Source organism: Bos grunniens, chromosome 25 (assembly GCF_055505025.1).
Source record: "Bos grunniens cultivar Pamir isolate PY7600 chromosome 25, Bosgru_T2T1.0, whole genome shotgun sequence".
NCBI classification, from domain to species: Eukaryota; Metazoa; Chordata; class Mammalia; order Artiodactyla; family Bovidae; genus Bos; species Bos grunniens.
Window position 1 is genome coordinate 36074899 of NC_141189.1, and position 17864 is coordinate 36092762.

The window sequence follows — 17864 nt, forward strand, 5'->3', positions numbered from 1 at the left end:
AAATTGTAACATGGACACAACCTAAATGTCCATCAACAGAGGGATGAAGAAGATGTGGTATACATACACGATGGAATATTACTCAGCCATGAAAAATGAAACAATGCTATTTGCAACAACATGCATGGAGCTAGAAATCATTATACTAAGTAAAGTCAGTCAGACAGAGAAAGACAAATACTATATGATATCAATTATACATGGAATCTAAAAAATTGATACAAATGAACTTATTTACAAAACAGAAATAGATTTACCAACCTGGAAAACGAACTTATGGTTACCAAAGGGGAAAGCAGGGGGTGAGACAGACACATCCTACTATATGTAAATATATAAACAACAAGGACCTACTGTATACACTATATTTAATATCATATAATAACACAATGGAAAGGAATCTGAAAAATTATATCTATCTATAATCTGAAAAATTATATCTATCTATATACATCTCTCTCTCTCTATATATATATATATATATAACTCTCTCTATATAACTGAATCACTTTCCTGTACACCTGAAATATTGTAAATCATCTATACTTTGATTAAAAATGTGCTGTGGTGATGGCTTAACAGCTCTGTAAATTCATTAAAAAAAAATCACTGGACACTTAGAATGAGTAAATTTTTAATTAGATAAATAATACCTCAGTGCAGCTGTTATAAAAAGACATGTCAAGTTTTTGCATGGAACTTGGGACTCAGGACATATACCAAACTATCATTCCAATTCCTTTCTTTCCAAAATTCTTCTCTTTCACCCAAGAAGAATAGTTACTTCCACAGAGCTCAATAGTCATTGTTTCTTGGCGATGAAAACCATCTTGCCTCATGGCACTGCTGGCTTAAATTATATAGTTTAACCTCTAGCATATATATTTTGAAAAGTGAAGTGAAAGTGTTAGTCTCTTAGTCTTGTCCCAACTCTTTGCAACCCCATGGACTGTAGCCCGCCAGGCTCCTCGGTCCATGAGATTTCCCAGACAAGAATACTGGAGTGGGTTGCCATTCCGTTCTCCAGGGGATCTCCCTGACCCAGGGATCAAACCTGGGTCTCCCGAATTGCAGACCTACTGTTTATCATCTACCAGGGAACACCACAAAAAAACATTAACGTCCTCAAGTATACAGATAATCTCTTATTTGTTATGTTCTCCTCATTGGCAGCTGGCTTTCACTTTGGCTCCTGACACAACATTCAAATTCCAGTACTTATTAGTGGATTAAAAAAAGGAAGAATTTCTTTCCAACTGTGAATTTCTGGAAAAGGAAGTAATAACAAGAGTGGCTACTTTCAAGGGGGAACACATTTTAGAAAACAGAGCAGCATAAAAGCCAGATCAATTTAGAGACGCTGATTCAGGCTCAGCGTGGCTAATTAATTTACACAGCCATGATCACTGCAGACACATCTAAATTTTAGATTACTTTTATCTTGGCAAAGAAGCTCTTACCCAGGCCGGCCTCTTGTTGCTAAGCATCCAACAAAATAGACATTAAAGGAATTGGAGGGGGGAAAAAAAAAAAAAGCTACCAAACTTTTTTTTAATGACAAATTGATGTCTTTTAAAACAATCCAAATAGTAGCTGTTTCTGTGAGAACAGCACTTAAGTCAATTTAAATTAATTGATGTGTGCGTTAAGATCAGCCAGTGCATTCATTGTCTTTCATCTAAACAGGAGAAAGAAGTTGGAATGGCTTTATAGAGTCTCACATGTGAAGGTTGCTTTGAGCTCACAAGGTGCTGCTCAAACTTTAATGCTAGTTTAAGCAGATGCTTGCATTAATGCTTCAGGGGTTTTGTTCTGCAATGAGGGGAAGTTAAGTGTAACCTAGACTACTGTTGTTTGCCTTTCAGCATCCTCTTCCTCTGATTCTGGTGATGGGACCTCAGTTTTATTTTAGAAACATCCTGCTCTTTGTTGCAAGAATGTAATGATTATCTAGATAATTTTGCTTACATTTATGATTGTTAATATTTGAACACTGCCATACTGTCTTTCAGAGAAGGCAATGGCACCCCACTCCAGTACTCTTGCCTGGAAAATCCCAGGGATGGGGAAGCCTGGTGGGCTGCCATCCATGGGGTCGCTAAGAGTCGGGAACAACTGAGCGACTTCACTTTCACTTTTCACTTTCATTCATTGGAGAAGGAAATGGCAACCCACTCCAGTGTTCTTGCCTGGAGAATCCCAGGGATGGGGAAGCCTGGTGGGCTGCCATCCATGGGGTCACACAGAGTCGGACACGACTGAAGTGACTTAGCAGCATACTGTCTTTCTCCCACTCTTATTTTCTCAATGCGTGTGTGTATGCATGGGTGCACACACATATACATGCATGCATGTATGTGTCTATATATACAGTGTTTTCCTGCATCATCTGAGAGCAAATCATAGCTGCTGTGGCCCCTTAGTAACAATTTTTGGCCTGTATCTTCTAAGAAGGAACACTCTCTGCTGTGGAATAGTAATGGAGACGGTGGCGGTGCTGGTTTAATCGATAAGTCATGTCCGACTCTGGTGACCCCATGGACTGTAGCCCACCAGGCTCCTCTGTCCATGGGACTTCCCAGGCAAGAATAGTGGAGTGGGTTGTCATTTCCTTCTTCAGGGGCTCTTCCTGACCTGGGGATCAAACCCAGGTCTCCCGCATTGCAGGCAGATTCTTTACCAATTGAGCCACCAGGGAAACAGTAATAGAATTATGAAATTCAAGGACTCTAAGTGTTGATACAATATCATTTTCTCAGCCCATAGTTAAATTTAGAAAATTTTCCTAATAATGTGCCTATAGCATTTTTCATGCAGGGTACAACCCATGGTCACACACTGCATTTAGCTGTCGTGTTAGTGACAGACTTCTAACAAAGTAATCAGAAAAAGGTAAACATAATGTTTCTCTACTGCAGGAGGATCTAGAAATATAAGTCATGGAGATAATACTGCTTTATTAGCCAGGAGAGGCTAGTCATCATGGGAGGAGCTAACTTTTCCTCTTAGAGTTTTTACTGGGTTCATTCACTGAATGAACAGCCAGAGTGAGATTCTGTCTTCTTGACCCAAGCAGGATTTGACTTAGTAACTTTAACTCCATAGCATCCTGTCAGCAAGACAGCCTTCTGCTGCTGCTGCTGCTGCTAAGTCGCTTCAGTCATGTCCGACTCTGTGGGACCCCATAGACGGCAGCCCACCAAGCTTTCCCGTCCCTGGGATTCTCCAGGCAATAACACTGGAGTGGGTTGCCATTTCCTTCTCCAATGCATGAAAGTAAAAAGTGAAAGTGAAGTCGCTCAGTCGTGTCTGACTCTTAGTGACCCAATGGACTGCAGCCTACCAGGCTCCTCCGTCCATGGATTTTCCAGGCAAGAGTACTGGAGTGGGATGCCATTGCCTTCTCCGAGACAGCCTTCTAGTAAGAGGCAAAGGAGACGCCTACAAAACCAAGGCCACTTTTGAAAAATTGCAAAACATGGCAAAGTTGACTTTTATTTTCTCTGGTTTCCTATTTCTAGGCCTTTTGTATTTCCTGTGATATATGCTCAACCACATAATTCTTTCTCTGCTGTTAAAAGGTACACAGAGCATGATTTGGAAGGACACTCGCACCCTTATGGTCACAGCAGCACTATTCACAGAAGCCAAGACATGAAAGCAACCTAAACATCCATCAACAGAAGAATGGATGAAGGAGATGTGGTACATACACTCAACGGAATATTACTCGGCCATAAAAAATGGTAAAATAATGCCATTTGCAGCAACATGGAATGACCTAGAGATCATCACATTAAGTAAATCAGAGAAAAGTAAATACCATATCATATCACTTTTGGGTTCTTCATTCAAGGACTTATCCTCCTAGAAGGATCTGCAAGATGGGCACCTGGGAAGCAGAATCATCCTTAAAGGAATTTTAGACCGATCTCAACCTGAGAGTCCCAGCAGGAAGGCCATCCCAGTGCCTTTCAAAGTAGTCTGCAGATGGCTTCTGCCCTCTCTAGAAATACTCTGCAGTCATTAATTGTGGCCTTCTGGTAGATAATAATGGTCTCTTTATCACATGCCTTTTCTCTCTGACAGTAGAATTTCCTCTCCTGCCTTCCTACCATTTACGAGTCAGAGTCTGGATACTGACATGAATATAAATAAACAAACAACAAAAAAGTGAAGGACAAACAAACAGATTCAGCACATATTAAAGCTCCAGTGACGCCTATTTGCCTGCCCGTTTTGGTTCACTCTGAACAATGACTCTCAGGTCCTCAGTCCTCAAAAACATATAGTGAGGCTTCTGAGGGATAGAGACAATCTCACCAAAAAAGGTCTTCTGGAATTCAAGCACTTTGACCTAGGAGACTGCCCTGATACCTCTACTCAGCGTCTAATCACTTTTGCATTAGTCACAATTATCATAAGCCTTCACAACTGGTTTTATACTGGGAAGCAGATAAATAGCCATACATTGGGAGAAGAGAAAGAGTTCAGTGGAATTTGATGAGAATTGAAGGGAAATCAGATGCCAGCTTTAAGGGACTGAGGAGAGCAAAAATCTTAAAAATTACATGAAAAGCAGACAGCACAGATCAAAAAGCTAAGATCGTGGGTGGGGGGCATTTAATGCAAAGACAAGCCTGCTTCTCCAACTGAATCAAGCCCAGGGCATCTGTGTTAACCACACTTGAGCAAAGAGTGAGCAAGATATTTCTCCTCAAGGAGATGGTGAAGGACAGGGGAGCCTGGTGTACTGCAGTCCACAAGGTGGCAAAAGCTGGACATGACTTGGCAACTGAACAACATTACAGATAAGTCATATTGTGTTGGGTGAACTTTGCTTAAGGAATCAGAGGAGAACATAAAATACGTATTTAAAATGTTTCTGTTAAAAAAAAAAAACAACTGAACTAAAAACAAACAACTTGGGTGTTTAATGGGCAAACTTAAGTTACTTGGAAATTTTTGGAGAATGGTTCATTCCCTCACGTTGCCTGATAAATGAATTATCTGGACAGAAGAGATTGTATGTGGCCAGATGCCATCATGGAAAGAAGGGGAATCTAACCATAGGGGAACAGAGAATTTTAGGACAGTGTTGTGAGACTTTCCCTGCCATTGAGACCTCTTCACCTGTTTATCTAAAACTTCTGAAATTAAAATTGGAAAAAAAAACTAGCAACATTGGCATCAACTGCCCACGGAGGTATATTTGCCTCACAAGGAGAAGCCTGAGCATCACAACCAGAGAGTGGCTACAGACAAGCCCACGCAGCAGGGAAGACCCAGTACCACCAAAAACAAACAAATAAATAAAATTTTTAAAAATACATTTTTCTCTCTTAGTGTCTGACTCTGTTTCTCTCTCTCTCTTACACACACACACACACACACACAACACCTTAGGCTATTACCAGCATGCCACAAATACTATAGGATGGGTAATGCCATTCTGATCTGGACAGATGAGAAAAAAATGAGAAAGCAAAAGGTTTCCTTACTTCTCTTTATCTACCACCACCAAATCAAACAAGCAAAAAACCCAAAAAACCCAGTGAACAGAAACAACATGCAAATCTATTACTGCCTAACCTCAAGCCAGCATTTTTCTCACTACATGATGTGCGTGAAGAATAAGCCCAAACAAGATGAGAGACTGCAAAGAAAGCACATGAGTGGCGAGTCAGATTATTGGTTACATATTCAGAGTCAGTGGTCCATGGTCCATGATCTGATGGCAGCATCTCCATCAGAAAGTGAAGCCCAAGATGAACTTCAAGACCTTATTCCTAGAAATATCTGAGCCTGGATGTGAGAGGCTCTATCTGGAAGCTTTCTTACTATCTCATTCCTTTCTTTTTTGACATGATCTATCAAAGCTTCCCTGGTAGCTCAGCTGGTAATGAATCTGCCTATGATGCAGGAGACCAGGGTTCAATGCCTAGCTCAGGAAGATCCCCTGGAGGAAGAAATGGCAACCCACTCCAGTATTCTTGCTGGAAAATCCCATGGATAGAGGAACCTGGTGGGCTACAGTCCATGGGGTCGGAGAGTTAGACATGACTTAGCGACTAAACCATTACATGATCTATCAAGGCTTCTCTCCTTAAGCAGATCAAGTCTAACTTTTCTTAATAAAGCAGTATCAACCACCATCACCTTGACTCCACAACCATTAATTTGTGAGCCTCAGTAGCTGACGACACCTGACCAAGCACTTCACACACATCGTCATTCTTCAAGGCATCCATTGGGTTATTGGGAGGATTAAAGGCTATAAATGCTTTGTAAACTGAAAAGTGCAAAGGATGCATGAACCAACGCCAGTCTTGGTGCTGTTTAGACTTACCTACTTCTGGCTCCTGTGAAAGTCCTAATTTACCTTTTCTCAAAAACCCTGCCAATCTTGTCTTGTACCTGCCTCCCAAGTCCACCCTCTTCCCCATGGCCACAACCTCTTACCTCATCAAGAGCCTTGTCCGTCTCACACCAGACTCCCTTCCAACTAATCTTCTTGCCTTCAGCCTCCCTCTGCCTCAATCCATTCCCCTACAAGAGCCAGGTTTATTTTTTGATATGAAAATCTGACCTCACTTCTTCCATGAATCCATGGGATAGATCACTGTAATTTATAAGATGCACCCCAATATCCACTGTGTCTACTCTAGAACTTTGCTGTTAATATAACCCTACAGACACATCGCATGTGGTTTCTCAATTTCCCAAACAAGCCAGGCTCGTGGAAAAGCCAGCGTTTTGGGACTTCCCAGGTGGTCCAGTGGTTAAGAATCCGCCTTCCATGCAGGGGATGTGAATTGGCTCCCTGGTCAAACAACTAAGATCTCTCATGCCTTGGGGGAACTAGGATCACATTCCGCAACTCCTGAGCCTTCATGCCACAACTAGAGGAGCCCATACATGGCAGCGAAGATCCTAAATGCCACAATTAAGACCCAACACAGCCAAATAAATAAATATTAAAAATAAATAAATATTTTAAAAAGCCAGTGCCTTAGCCAAGCACACTCTTCATCTGAATCATTCCACCTTTTCTTGCTGAACAATCATACAGCTATCCATTTCTTGTTGAACAATTATACAGCTATCCATAGTATACAATGAAGCTGAAATGCCACTGCCTCTGTGAGTGACATTCTGTTATCATCTTCTCTCACAGCTCAGGGAGTCATTCTGAACTCAATGACCTCACAGCAACTTCTGTATTCTTTGATTACAAAATAATGATGACAATGACAATATAATTGACAATAAATAATAACAGCTGGTATTTTATTAAAACTCTTTTAGACTTTGTGAAGAACTTTATATAGAATATCGCAACCACATGGGAATCCATCACTCTTTTATCATAACTAGCCTCATTTCACCGATGCCTACTTTGGGCTCAGAGAAGTTATTTAACTTTCCCAAGGTCACACAGATGCCAGCACCTCCTATAAACTCCAAGGCTACAGCCTTTGTCATCCTCCCTGGTTCCCCCCCTCCCCCTACCTCATTATCCAGATCTGTGCTGCCAAAAATGGTAGCCACTGGTCATACATGTCTCATTAGATTTAACATTCAAGTAATTAAATAAAAATGAAGCACTCAGGTCATCAATTACACAAGCCCCATGTTAAGAGCTCCAGAGCTATAGAGGAAAATGCAGATATAAAACATTGCTATCATCAGAGAAAATCCTGTTCAGCACACTACCCCAGAATGTGAGCCTCTGAGATTAAGAACCTGGTTTTGATATTGTATTTTCTTTAAAATTATCCTCTGAAGCTCATTGAAGCTATGTATGGATAACCTGGCCCTTGCTACGTTGACTAGATTTTCTTACACTTCATCTGCGATATAAATGATGTTTCTTTTGAGCAGAAGAGCAACACTGCTTTCGATCCGTCAGTCCCCATCATTGCCAGCATGTAGATGGCTCTTCTTAACCTTCCTGCCAAGACTAGGAAGAGGATTCAGTTCCTGAATCCCCCAGAGGATGTCTTCAGTCACATCATGGGTGCCCCGACCCAAGAGCTACCCACACAAATGCCCTTGACCATTTTATGCGCTTGGTTCTGAATTCCAATGTGAAATTTCCAAAACTCACAATGTGCTTTGTTTCTTTGCTGTTTGGATTGTGAATGGGATTTTTTCTTCCATGAACATTCCCTCCATACAGTTTCCATCTTTGGTAAACATTCCATCCATCCAAGGAGTTCAGTGGGTCCTAAGGCTTCTGTTCCATCCTCCATCCCCTCTAACACTCATGGGAAAAATTTCCAAATATCATCATCACTTATTAACAGAAACAGGGCTTGGCATTTTAGTTACAAGTGGAGTCTTTAACTTAGTCAGCTCTAGATCTGAATCCTGATTCAACTGGCCTTGTAAATCTATAGCCACGTACTTCTCTAAGCCTCTAGTTTTTAATTTTTTATTTACCTATTTGGCTGTGTCGAGTCTTAGTCGTGACGTGTGATCTTAGTTGCCCCATGGTATGTGGGCATCCCCTGTCTTGGAAGGTGGATTCTTAAGCCCTGGACCACCAGGCAAGTCCCTGAACCTCTATTTTTATCTTCCCTGTAAAATGGGATGAATTATGTTACTTAAAGAACCACAGTGAGATGAAAATAAGAAAATGCTTATCAATTGTTCACGACCCAGTGTATGATAACAGAAAGGGCTTCATTTAACTTTTAATCACTTTTATCCTTCTACATTTTAATTTTGCTCCGGGCAATGTTTTGGAGACTTTATACTGAGATCTATCCTTTTTAATTTTTCCAAAGTCCTGATGAAGTAGGTATTAGTCCCTCGGCTTTGCAGATGAGGAAGAGGTTCAGAGCCACTCGGAGACCGAAGAACTGCATTCCAGGTCTGATGAACTGCGGAACCAAAGATCACTCCGCATCACCACGGTTCTAATTTACAGGAAGAGCTCAAAGGAGACACCACGTAAAGAACAGCCTTTTGGACTCAGTGGGAGAGGGAGAGGGTGGGGTGATTTGAGAGAATAGCATTGAAACATATACATTGCCACATGTAAAATAAGGAACCAATGGGACTTTGATATATGACGCAGGACACCCAAAGCCGGGGTCTGTGACAACCTGGATAGAAGGCGTGGCAGGAGGGGGTTTCAGTTTGGAGGGGACACATGTATGCCTACAGCCAATTTACGTTGATGTATGGCAAAACCATCACAATATTGTAAAGTGATTATCCTCCAATTAAAATAAATAAATTAATTAAAAAAAAAAAAACACACACAAAAAAAGAACCGCTCTGAAACTCAGACTAGTCAGTGTGGCCCCCGGCGTCTGCAGAGAGCAGCTCGGCTTTGCAGAGAAAACGCCAGGCTCTCTGGCGCTTCTCTGATGCACAGCCTTCTACTAACACACTGTAGAGCCCACCAGGGAGTGTTAAACGGCAGGTCTTCCTGAAACAGGCTGAAAACCATTAGCCGAAAAGAGCATTCCATTCTCTGCTACCGGAGACATTTAGATGAACACTTTGGAAAGAAAGCAAGCTGCAAGCTGGCTTATAAGGGGAGAGGGCAGGGAGGACGTTCTCTCCTGGCAACTCAGAACAGGTGAAAACGAAACAACAAAAACCATAGTTGCCTCTTCACTCTTAGACCCTTTATGTGAGTGGTACCCAAACAGCACTGAAACAACATGATATTTACTACCAGATAAAGGTTTTCCCTCCCAGGACCCCGGAATTCATGATTCTAGCCATGCTCAGAATCACCCATTGTCTAAAACCGCATGTTACAAGAAAACACGCTGCAAGCTCCCACGCTTCGTGCACCCTTCACTGCATCTTTACTTCCAGAAATTCACACTGGGTTTGGCCTCAAGAAATCCACGTTGTTTTGTACGTCATTTAGAAATTTCAGTCGACTCTGCAGGTTAAAAAAAAAAAAGAGTACAAAATTTTTTGGGGAGAAAAAAAAACCCAACTGCAACAGAACAGCTTGAGGAAGATACAATTCTCTGCACATATTTAAATACATATTGAAATTATATCTATCTATGGATGTGTGTGTGTATACACATACATACATACACACCATCTTTTACCTGAAAGCATGCCGGTTCGTTTCCATAAAAGACAAATTTGAGGTAGATGCTGATGAAGGCAGTTGCACATTTTATTACTAATCAGTGACACCAGGGGCCTTATTACAAAATATTTCTAAACAGACGAAATTCTGTAATGGGACCCCCAGGGGCCAGGCCCACAAAGTGTGAACTCGGCTCCACATCGGCCCAGCCACGTGTCTCCACGGTAACTAACTAAGGCGGCCTATGTGAGCGATTCAGAATTGCTGGCGTGCAGAAACCCTAAAGCCTGCCGACTTTATTTTTAGTCCAAGCAGTTAGACTTCACATTTCATCAGTGTTTAGCTCGCTTCTGTTTCCTAACAAACCCCACACACACAGGCACACGCCACCAGATGTCCATAGTTTATCATGCAAATATTACATAGAAACAATAATCATTATTAACGAATATAATCATCCAAAGTGGGGAGGGATATCGTTCACTGCCAGTTTGTGCTCAGTCCCTTATGCCCCAGAGCCTAAAGGGAAAAGAAGAGGAAGAAAAAGAATAAACTGTCAGCCATCAAATGCCTGCTTTAACAAAGAATAGAGCTCACGTCCTGCCAGGGGGCTGGTCTGCAATTTCTTTATGTTTTGACAACCTTTTTTTTTTTTCCTCCCCAAGAGTGGAATCTACAAAGTCCAGAGTTGCCAGGATGGATCACTGATTATTCTTGGTCCACATGTTTGTGAAGATGTCCCTGGTTCGTCTTCAAGAGGCGATACCATCAAGCCTTTGGGTTGTAAGCTATAAAGTAGGAGAGAAATCCAGCAACCGTCTTCTTGATTCCTCCTTCACTTTGTTCTTCTCTGTCTCAGCAGTTGATCCTTTGCAGTCTGGCCACCTCTTGCCCTTTGGTTTTTCTGCAGCAGAGACCTTGAACCTCTGCAGCCTGTGGGGCACAGCAGGCTCACAAACAAGTTTGGCTCATCCTAGGTCATATTTTTTTTTTTAAAATAAGAGGACTTAGCTGTCAACTTTGAAAAATCGGGAGGTTGCACATAAAAGTCTTGACTGTCAGGGACATTTCTGGTGATCCAGCGCTTGAGACTCCGTGCTCGCACTACAAGGGGCACTGATTCCAGCCCTGGTTGGGGAACTAAAATCCCACAGGCCACGAGGTACAACCAGAAAGTAAAAATAAATAATGAATAATTTTTAAAAAAAATCCAGATTGTCAGTTTCTTAATAAAAGAGAATGAAAGGAAAGTCTAGCTGCAACAGTGGGCCCGAGTTTCCGTCCCTTGCAGTGGGCTCAGCAGAAGAGGATCTGTCTTCTCCGGGGGAGACAAGTCTGTCATCTGTCGTAGGGATCAGCTCCTTCCTTCAGATGCTTTTCCAGGTCCACATCACAGGTTTACCTGTTTGGATCCTTTTCAAAACCTGTGATTTTCGCCTCCACCCCACCTTGGAGCAAAGAGATGGCTTCATTGTCCCTCCTCCTTTGTCTTTGTCCCTCCTCAAAGACTTAAGGGGAATCTTTGTAGTTTAGTTGCTAAATCGTGTCCAACTCTGCAGCCCAATGAACTGCAGCACGCCAGCGCCCCCCCTCCCCCGTCCATCACCAATTCCCAGAGTTTGCTCAAACTCACGTCCATTGAGTTGGTGATGCCATCCAACCATCTCATCCTCTGTCACCCTCTTCTCCTTTTGCCTTCAATCTTTCCCAGAATTAGGGTCTTTTGCTAATGAGTCAGTTCTTTGTATCTGGTGGCCAAAGTATTGCAGCTTCAGCTTCAGCATCAGTCCTTCCGATGAATATTCAGGATTGATTTCCTTTAGGATTGACTGGTTTGATCTCCTTTCTGTCTAAGGGACTCTCAAGAGTCTTCTTCAGCACTACAATTTGAAAGCACCAATTCATCGGTTCTCAACCTAATGTCTTAGGAGGATCTTAAGGGGAATTCTCCCTAAGTTTTTCTCCTTCCCTCCTTCCTCCCTTCCTTCCTTCCAGCCATCATTTTTTCCTTTCTTCCTTCATGTTTCCTTCCTCCCATAATCCCTAAAGACTTTGCATGCACCTAGCATATTTTGAATCACTGTGAACAACTTAGAAAAAGGTGATGTGTCTCAGTCATCTTAAGTATGTTGCAAGTTTCACTGTATGATCATATTTCCCCATCAACAATTAGGAGTATGAAACTTGCCTCTTATTTCCAATGCCATAGTATCCTTGTCTATACAATGACTTTCAGAGTAGCAAGGGTCAGATTAGATAATAAATGCCAATGATTTATTTCAGAGCTTGGCAAATAACCATGAACCATTTTAGCAGGAAAGTGATCAGGCATAGAAGTTAAGAGGATGGGCCGTTGACCCAGGCAGAGCTGGGTCTCAAGTCTGACTTCTCTCACCTCCTCCCTGGAACTTTAGCAACAGAGTCTCTCTGAGGCTCAATCTTCTCATCCGCAAGTGGTTTAATACCAGCTAACTTCCTAGGATCACAGTGAAGATTAACAAGAATGCCTAACAAACATGTAGCACAGTAGCGTATGGTAAGAAAATGAATGGCACTTTTAAAGACATTTTCTCAGCATCAGAAACTGAAACCGTTCCTTGAAATTCAGAACATGTTGTACCAATTACTGATGTTGAATAACAATATATTCCCAAAATCATAGTGATTCAAAAATGACAAACTATCATCTCTCACATTTTCTGTGAGTTGGGATTTTGAGAGTGGCTTAGGTGGGTGGTTCTCGCTTGGGGACTCCTTTGCGTTTTCAAAGCGTGAGTCATCTGATGGCTTGGCTGGAGATGGAGAAGTCACATTTAAGATGGCATCTTTATGTGGCCGGAAGGTGGCTTCACCCAGAACCAAGGACCCAAGAAACAAAGAAGGCACTACACCTTTGATGACCTAGCCTTGGAAGTTACACACCATTATCTATGTTACATTTCACTGGTCACACAAACAAGGCCTGATCCAATGTGGGAGGAGGTTACACAAGGGCACAGACAATAGGAAAGTTCACTGCGATCATCTCTCAAGCTAGGCATTCATGCTGTAATCTTCTCACTCACAGACATCAGCAGTCCAATAACGTCAAAGATGATTTACTATAGATGCGGTTATTTGATTATTGACAGAGACTGGAAGAAATAGACATATATACTTGAGACCTTAGGAAAAAGTTATAAATAGAGGTCAATTATTTCCAGAGACTACCTGAAACTTGCATTGAGTTTTAAAGGGGGGAACACACAATCTACACTTGTAATTAGTGTCTATGGATGAGGAAAACACTCAAGATTTTCTACCCTTGGGGGCATGGGAGAAAGAGAGCAGAGTAAAAGAGTTAAGATCATATCCTGGGTATATTATCATATGTGAAATAGATTTCCAGTCCAGGCTCGATGCATGAGACAGGGTGCCCAGGGCTGGTGCACTAGGATGACCCTGAGGGATGGGATGGGGAGGGACTTGGGAGGGAGGTTCAGGATGGGGAACACATGTACACCCACGGCTGATTCATGTGAATGTGTGGCAAAAACCACCTCAATATTGTAAAGTAATTTGCCTCCAATTAAAATTAAAAAATTTTTTTTTAATATTACAACTGTATTCAGCAGCTCTGGGAGATAGCAAAGGACAGGGAAGCAGTCCACAGGGTCACAAAGAGTCCGACCAGACTTAGCAACTAAACCATAACAACATAGAACGTCATCCCCCAAATGGGCTATTCAGTTCAGCTCAGTTCAGTTCAGTCGCTCAGTCACGTCCAACTCTTTGTTACCCCATGAATCGCAGCACACCAGGCCTCCCTGTCCATCACCAACTCCCGGAGTTCACTCACACTCACGTCCATCAAGCTGGTGATGCCATCCAGCCATCTCATCCTCTGTCATCCCCTTCTCCTCCTGCCCCCAATCCCTCCCAGCATCAGGGTCTTTTCCAATGAATCAACTCTTCACATGAGGTGGCCAAAGTACTGAAGTTTCAGCTTTAGCATCATTCCTTCCAAAGAACACCCAGGACTGATCTCCTTTAGGATGGACTGGTTGGATCTCCTTGCAGTCCAAGGGACTCTCAGGAGTCTTCTCCAACACCACAGTTCAAAAGCATCAATTCTTCGGCGCTCAGCCTTCTTCACAGTCCAACTCTCACATCCATACATGACCACAGGAAAAACCATAGCCTTGACTAGACGGACCTTTGTTGGCAAAGTAATGTCTCTGCTTTTCAATATGCTATCTAGGTTGGTCATAACTTTTCTTCCAAGGAGTAAGTGTCTTTTAATTTCATGGCTGCAGTCACCGTCTGCAGTGATTTTGGAGCCCCCAAAAAATAAAGTCTGACACTGTTTCCACTGTTTCCTCATCTATTATTTCCCATGAAGTGATGGGACCAGATGCCATGATCTTTGTTTTCTGATGTTGAACTTTAAGCCAACTCTTTCACTCTCCACTTTCACTTTCATCAAGAGGCTTTTTAGTTCCGCTTCACTTTCTGCCATACACAATAGCATGGGGGCAAAATGCAGGGACTCTGGGACAGATTTGTTTTTAATCTGAGCTCTACGATTTCACAGCTGTGTGGGACAGGTGACTTAGCACCCTGTTACTCAGTTTCCTCATCTGTAAAATGGGACTCTTAATAGTACCATGTCATATGAGAGTCATTAAGATTAAATGGGTTTATATCCACAAAGAACCACAAAGTGATCAGAGGAGCCTCAATACATGTTACATGGTTTTTATTACTTCTGAAATAAGTAAAAATTCACTCGGGAAATGAGACAAGACGGTAGGCGAGAAAACAATGTGCCGACGGAGCCGAGAGAGAGAGATTTTATTTTTTATTTTTTCTGAGTTGAAGGAAGAACAGAAAGATGTAGCACACACTTCCGTCTTAAACCAAGCTGGCATCTCTTGTTTTTATCTTTCATGTCTGGAGTCGGGAGTCTCCAAAGACAACTGAGAAGAGATTGTGTTTGACTGATCACTCAAAAGCAGCCCCCTTGCCTGACTTCTGAGACTCTGAATTAAAACCTCCAGGCGGAATGCGGTGGAGGACGGGCCGGAGAGAGGGCGGGCAGCTACTCAGCACTGAGTGGGCTTTGATGGCACTGAAGCAACCGAGATAAAAGAGCTCCTCCCAGCAGAGCGGAAATTAAAATGGGAAGCATTTCATTAGGACCCGTCCCAGGAAAGGAGCCCTGGGCGGGGAAGGAAAAGCAGAGAGGATTCAGAATGCCACCAGCCAGTCCTGGCCGCGGTGCAGAAGGGGACAGGTTCCCTGCAAGAACAACTCTCTCATCCTTAGGCTGTTGCGGTCACCATCACTGCAGGCACCATGAGGCCCCTGCGCTGTAGCGACAACAGGAAGTCAGCAGCTGGCAGAATTAGGCATTTTAGGGCACATGGCAATCTGAGCCCCACCTACCTGGTTTTGTTTTGTTTTTTTTCTTTAATTCTTTTCCTGCCTCCGTGTCTATTTGTCCCTGTTGGGCTTCCCTGGTGGCTCAGATGGTAAAGAGTCTGTCTGCAGTGCAGGAGACCTGGGTTCAATCCCTGGGTTGGGAAGATCCCCCAGAGAAAGGAATGGCAACCCACTCCAATATTCTTGCCTACGAAATCCCATGGACAGAGGAGCCTGGAGGGCTACAGTCCATGGAGTCGAGAAAAGTAAGACACAGCTGAGCACAGCCCAGCCCAGCAGCAAGCCCAACGTCTCTATGGGCTCCTATCAGTCCAGGCATTCAACATTATCAGACAGACGTCAGTTTCCTCAGCCTCTAGAAATGTTACTTCTTCTGCCTGAACTGAATTTCCTCTGTCTCTGCCTGTCAGGATCCTATGCATCCTTCAAAACCCAGCTCAAATATCACTTCTTCTCATAGGCCTTAGAGCTTCTATCTCTGATCTGTCTAGAGTTACCCTCTCCACGGACTTGAATTTTAGAACTTCAGCGCACCTAGTCATTTATGCATAGATCAGAGTCGCACTAGCCTCCCACCACAGTTTATTAGCTGGGAGTAGGAAAATGCAATTTATCTTATTTCTCATATCAGATTGAATCAGAGAATGTTGGAGCTGAACATGACCTTAGGCTTCCTTTAGTTCAGAGATGGCAAATTTACAGTGCATGAATATTGCTTCTTTCATCTGAGTTCATGGCAGACACCATGAATCATTCAGAGCATCCTTTACTTCTTTAGAAGCTGGCATCAGCACCCTTATCAACACAGTGTTTTAGGCAGTCACAATCAACATACATGATTTGATGTGCCAGCTCTGAATGAATTTAGTACCCTGCATTATATATGATGGAACCAAAATCCAGGTGAAAAATAAAGTGCTGTATGTCCAAGATCCAGGCTTCCATCTTTAAATTGCCTAGCCTGTCCCATCGTGGGTATACCATGCTGTTTCCCTGAACAGTGCTTTAGTCAGAATAGAACATATTACGGGTGTGAGTGCAAAATTAAATTCCAAATTAAAAATAGAAAAGTTGTGAGAAAGCAACATTTTCAAAGATTGGCTTTAGTTAATTGTACAGAATATTGATACATGCAACAAAAGGACCAGATTCTTTCATCTAATTGGTTTCTTTAAGACTTTTCGTAGGCTTTAAAAATTCTAATAGGCATTGTGACTTTTCAGGAGGCAATTACAACAGTTAGAACTTCTCAAATGCTTTAGCTCATGGAGCTATTTGGGCTAGGAGCGGATCAAAGATGGAGAAGGAAATGGCAATCCACTCCAGGATTCTTGCCTGGGAAATCCCATAGAAGAGGAGCATGGTGGGCTATAGTCCACAGGGTTGCAAAGAGTCAGATACCACTGAGTGACTGAGCACGCATGCACACAGGCCACAGAAATATTATGAGACAAAGCCTGCTTTGAGAAATGCTGATGAAAAGGAAAGAGTGTAGGCTTCCAACTCTGTCTTTGATTTCCGCCCCAGCACTTTAACTTGTGAGCTGTGTGTGTGCAAATTCTAGTAAATACGTTGAGGTCTGCCTCATCCATAAAACAGGTGTAATAGCCACCTCACAGGTGTAATGAACTAACACACTCCAAGTGACTGACGATGGTGGGTACTTAATAAATATTAATTCCACTGCCTGAATCCCAATGCATGGGCTTGAGAACGATTTTCTCAACTACAGTGCAAGACTCTTCAATTAAAATTATGTTTTGCCACTGTTTAATTGCTACATAAACATGTGGGCTCTTGTGTCTTATTTATTCAGCATTTATTCAAAATGAACTTCGTGTGTGTGTCAGAGACGATACAATGAGTTCATCAAAACATTCCCTTTTCCTTCTGAGAAAGCAGGAGAGTTATTCTCCAGTGCCCCTTTGAAGCTGGTTATGTCCCCAGTACTGAGTTCTGGCCATCAGAATTTATGTGGAAAGGACTTAGAGCTCTTCTAAGTCTCAAACCTAGAAGATCTGTGGAGCCAGTCATCCATTCTCTACAAGATGGAAGAAGCGTGGAAGCCGGCATCCTTTGGGTACCACTTGGAGGAATATTTCTCAGAAGGGCTGAAAACTACAAACATTCGCTTTAGATCTTGGGTAAATGGGAAAAATAACAACAGCAAACACGTATGACTGTTCAGACTCTGAGACTGTAGGACTTAGGTGTTACCTCAGCACAGTTACTTAACTTCGGCACTATTGCAATTTCCGGCTAGATAATCGCTTGCTGAGGGGAGGGAGGTGGGAGATTGTCCTGCACATTAAAGGATGCTGAGCTGTACTCACCAGATGCCCACGGCAAAGCTCCCAATTGCGGCGAG

At 42.6% G+C, this 17864-nt stretch overlaps 1 long non-coding RNA gene across 1 annotated transcript in view; it reads right to left on the reverse strand.

Annotated features, from left to right (window-relative positions):
• Positions 1 to 9279: 9279 nt before the first annotated feature.
• The window catches only part of LOC147345463 (uncharacterized), an 89236-nt gene continuing 80651 nt past the window's right edge, over positions 9280 to 17864 (reverse strand). Inside the window, exon 3 of the long non-coding RNA XR_015154784.1 lies at positions 9280 to 9910. This is a non-coding gene — a long non-coding RNA (uncharacterized LOC147345463). The remainder of the gene's footprint in view (positions 9911 to 17864) is intronic.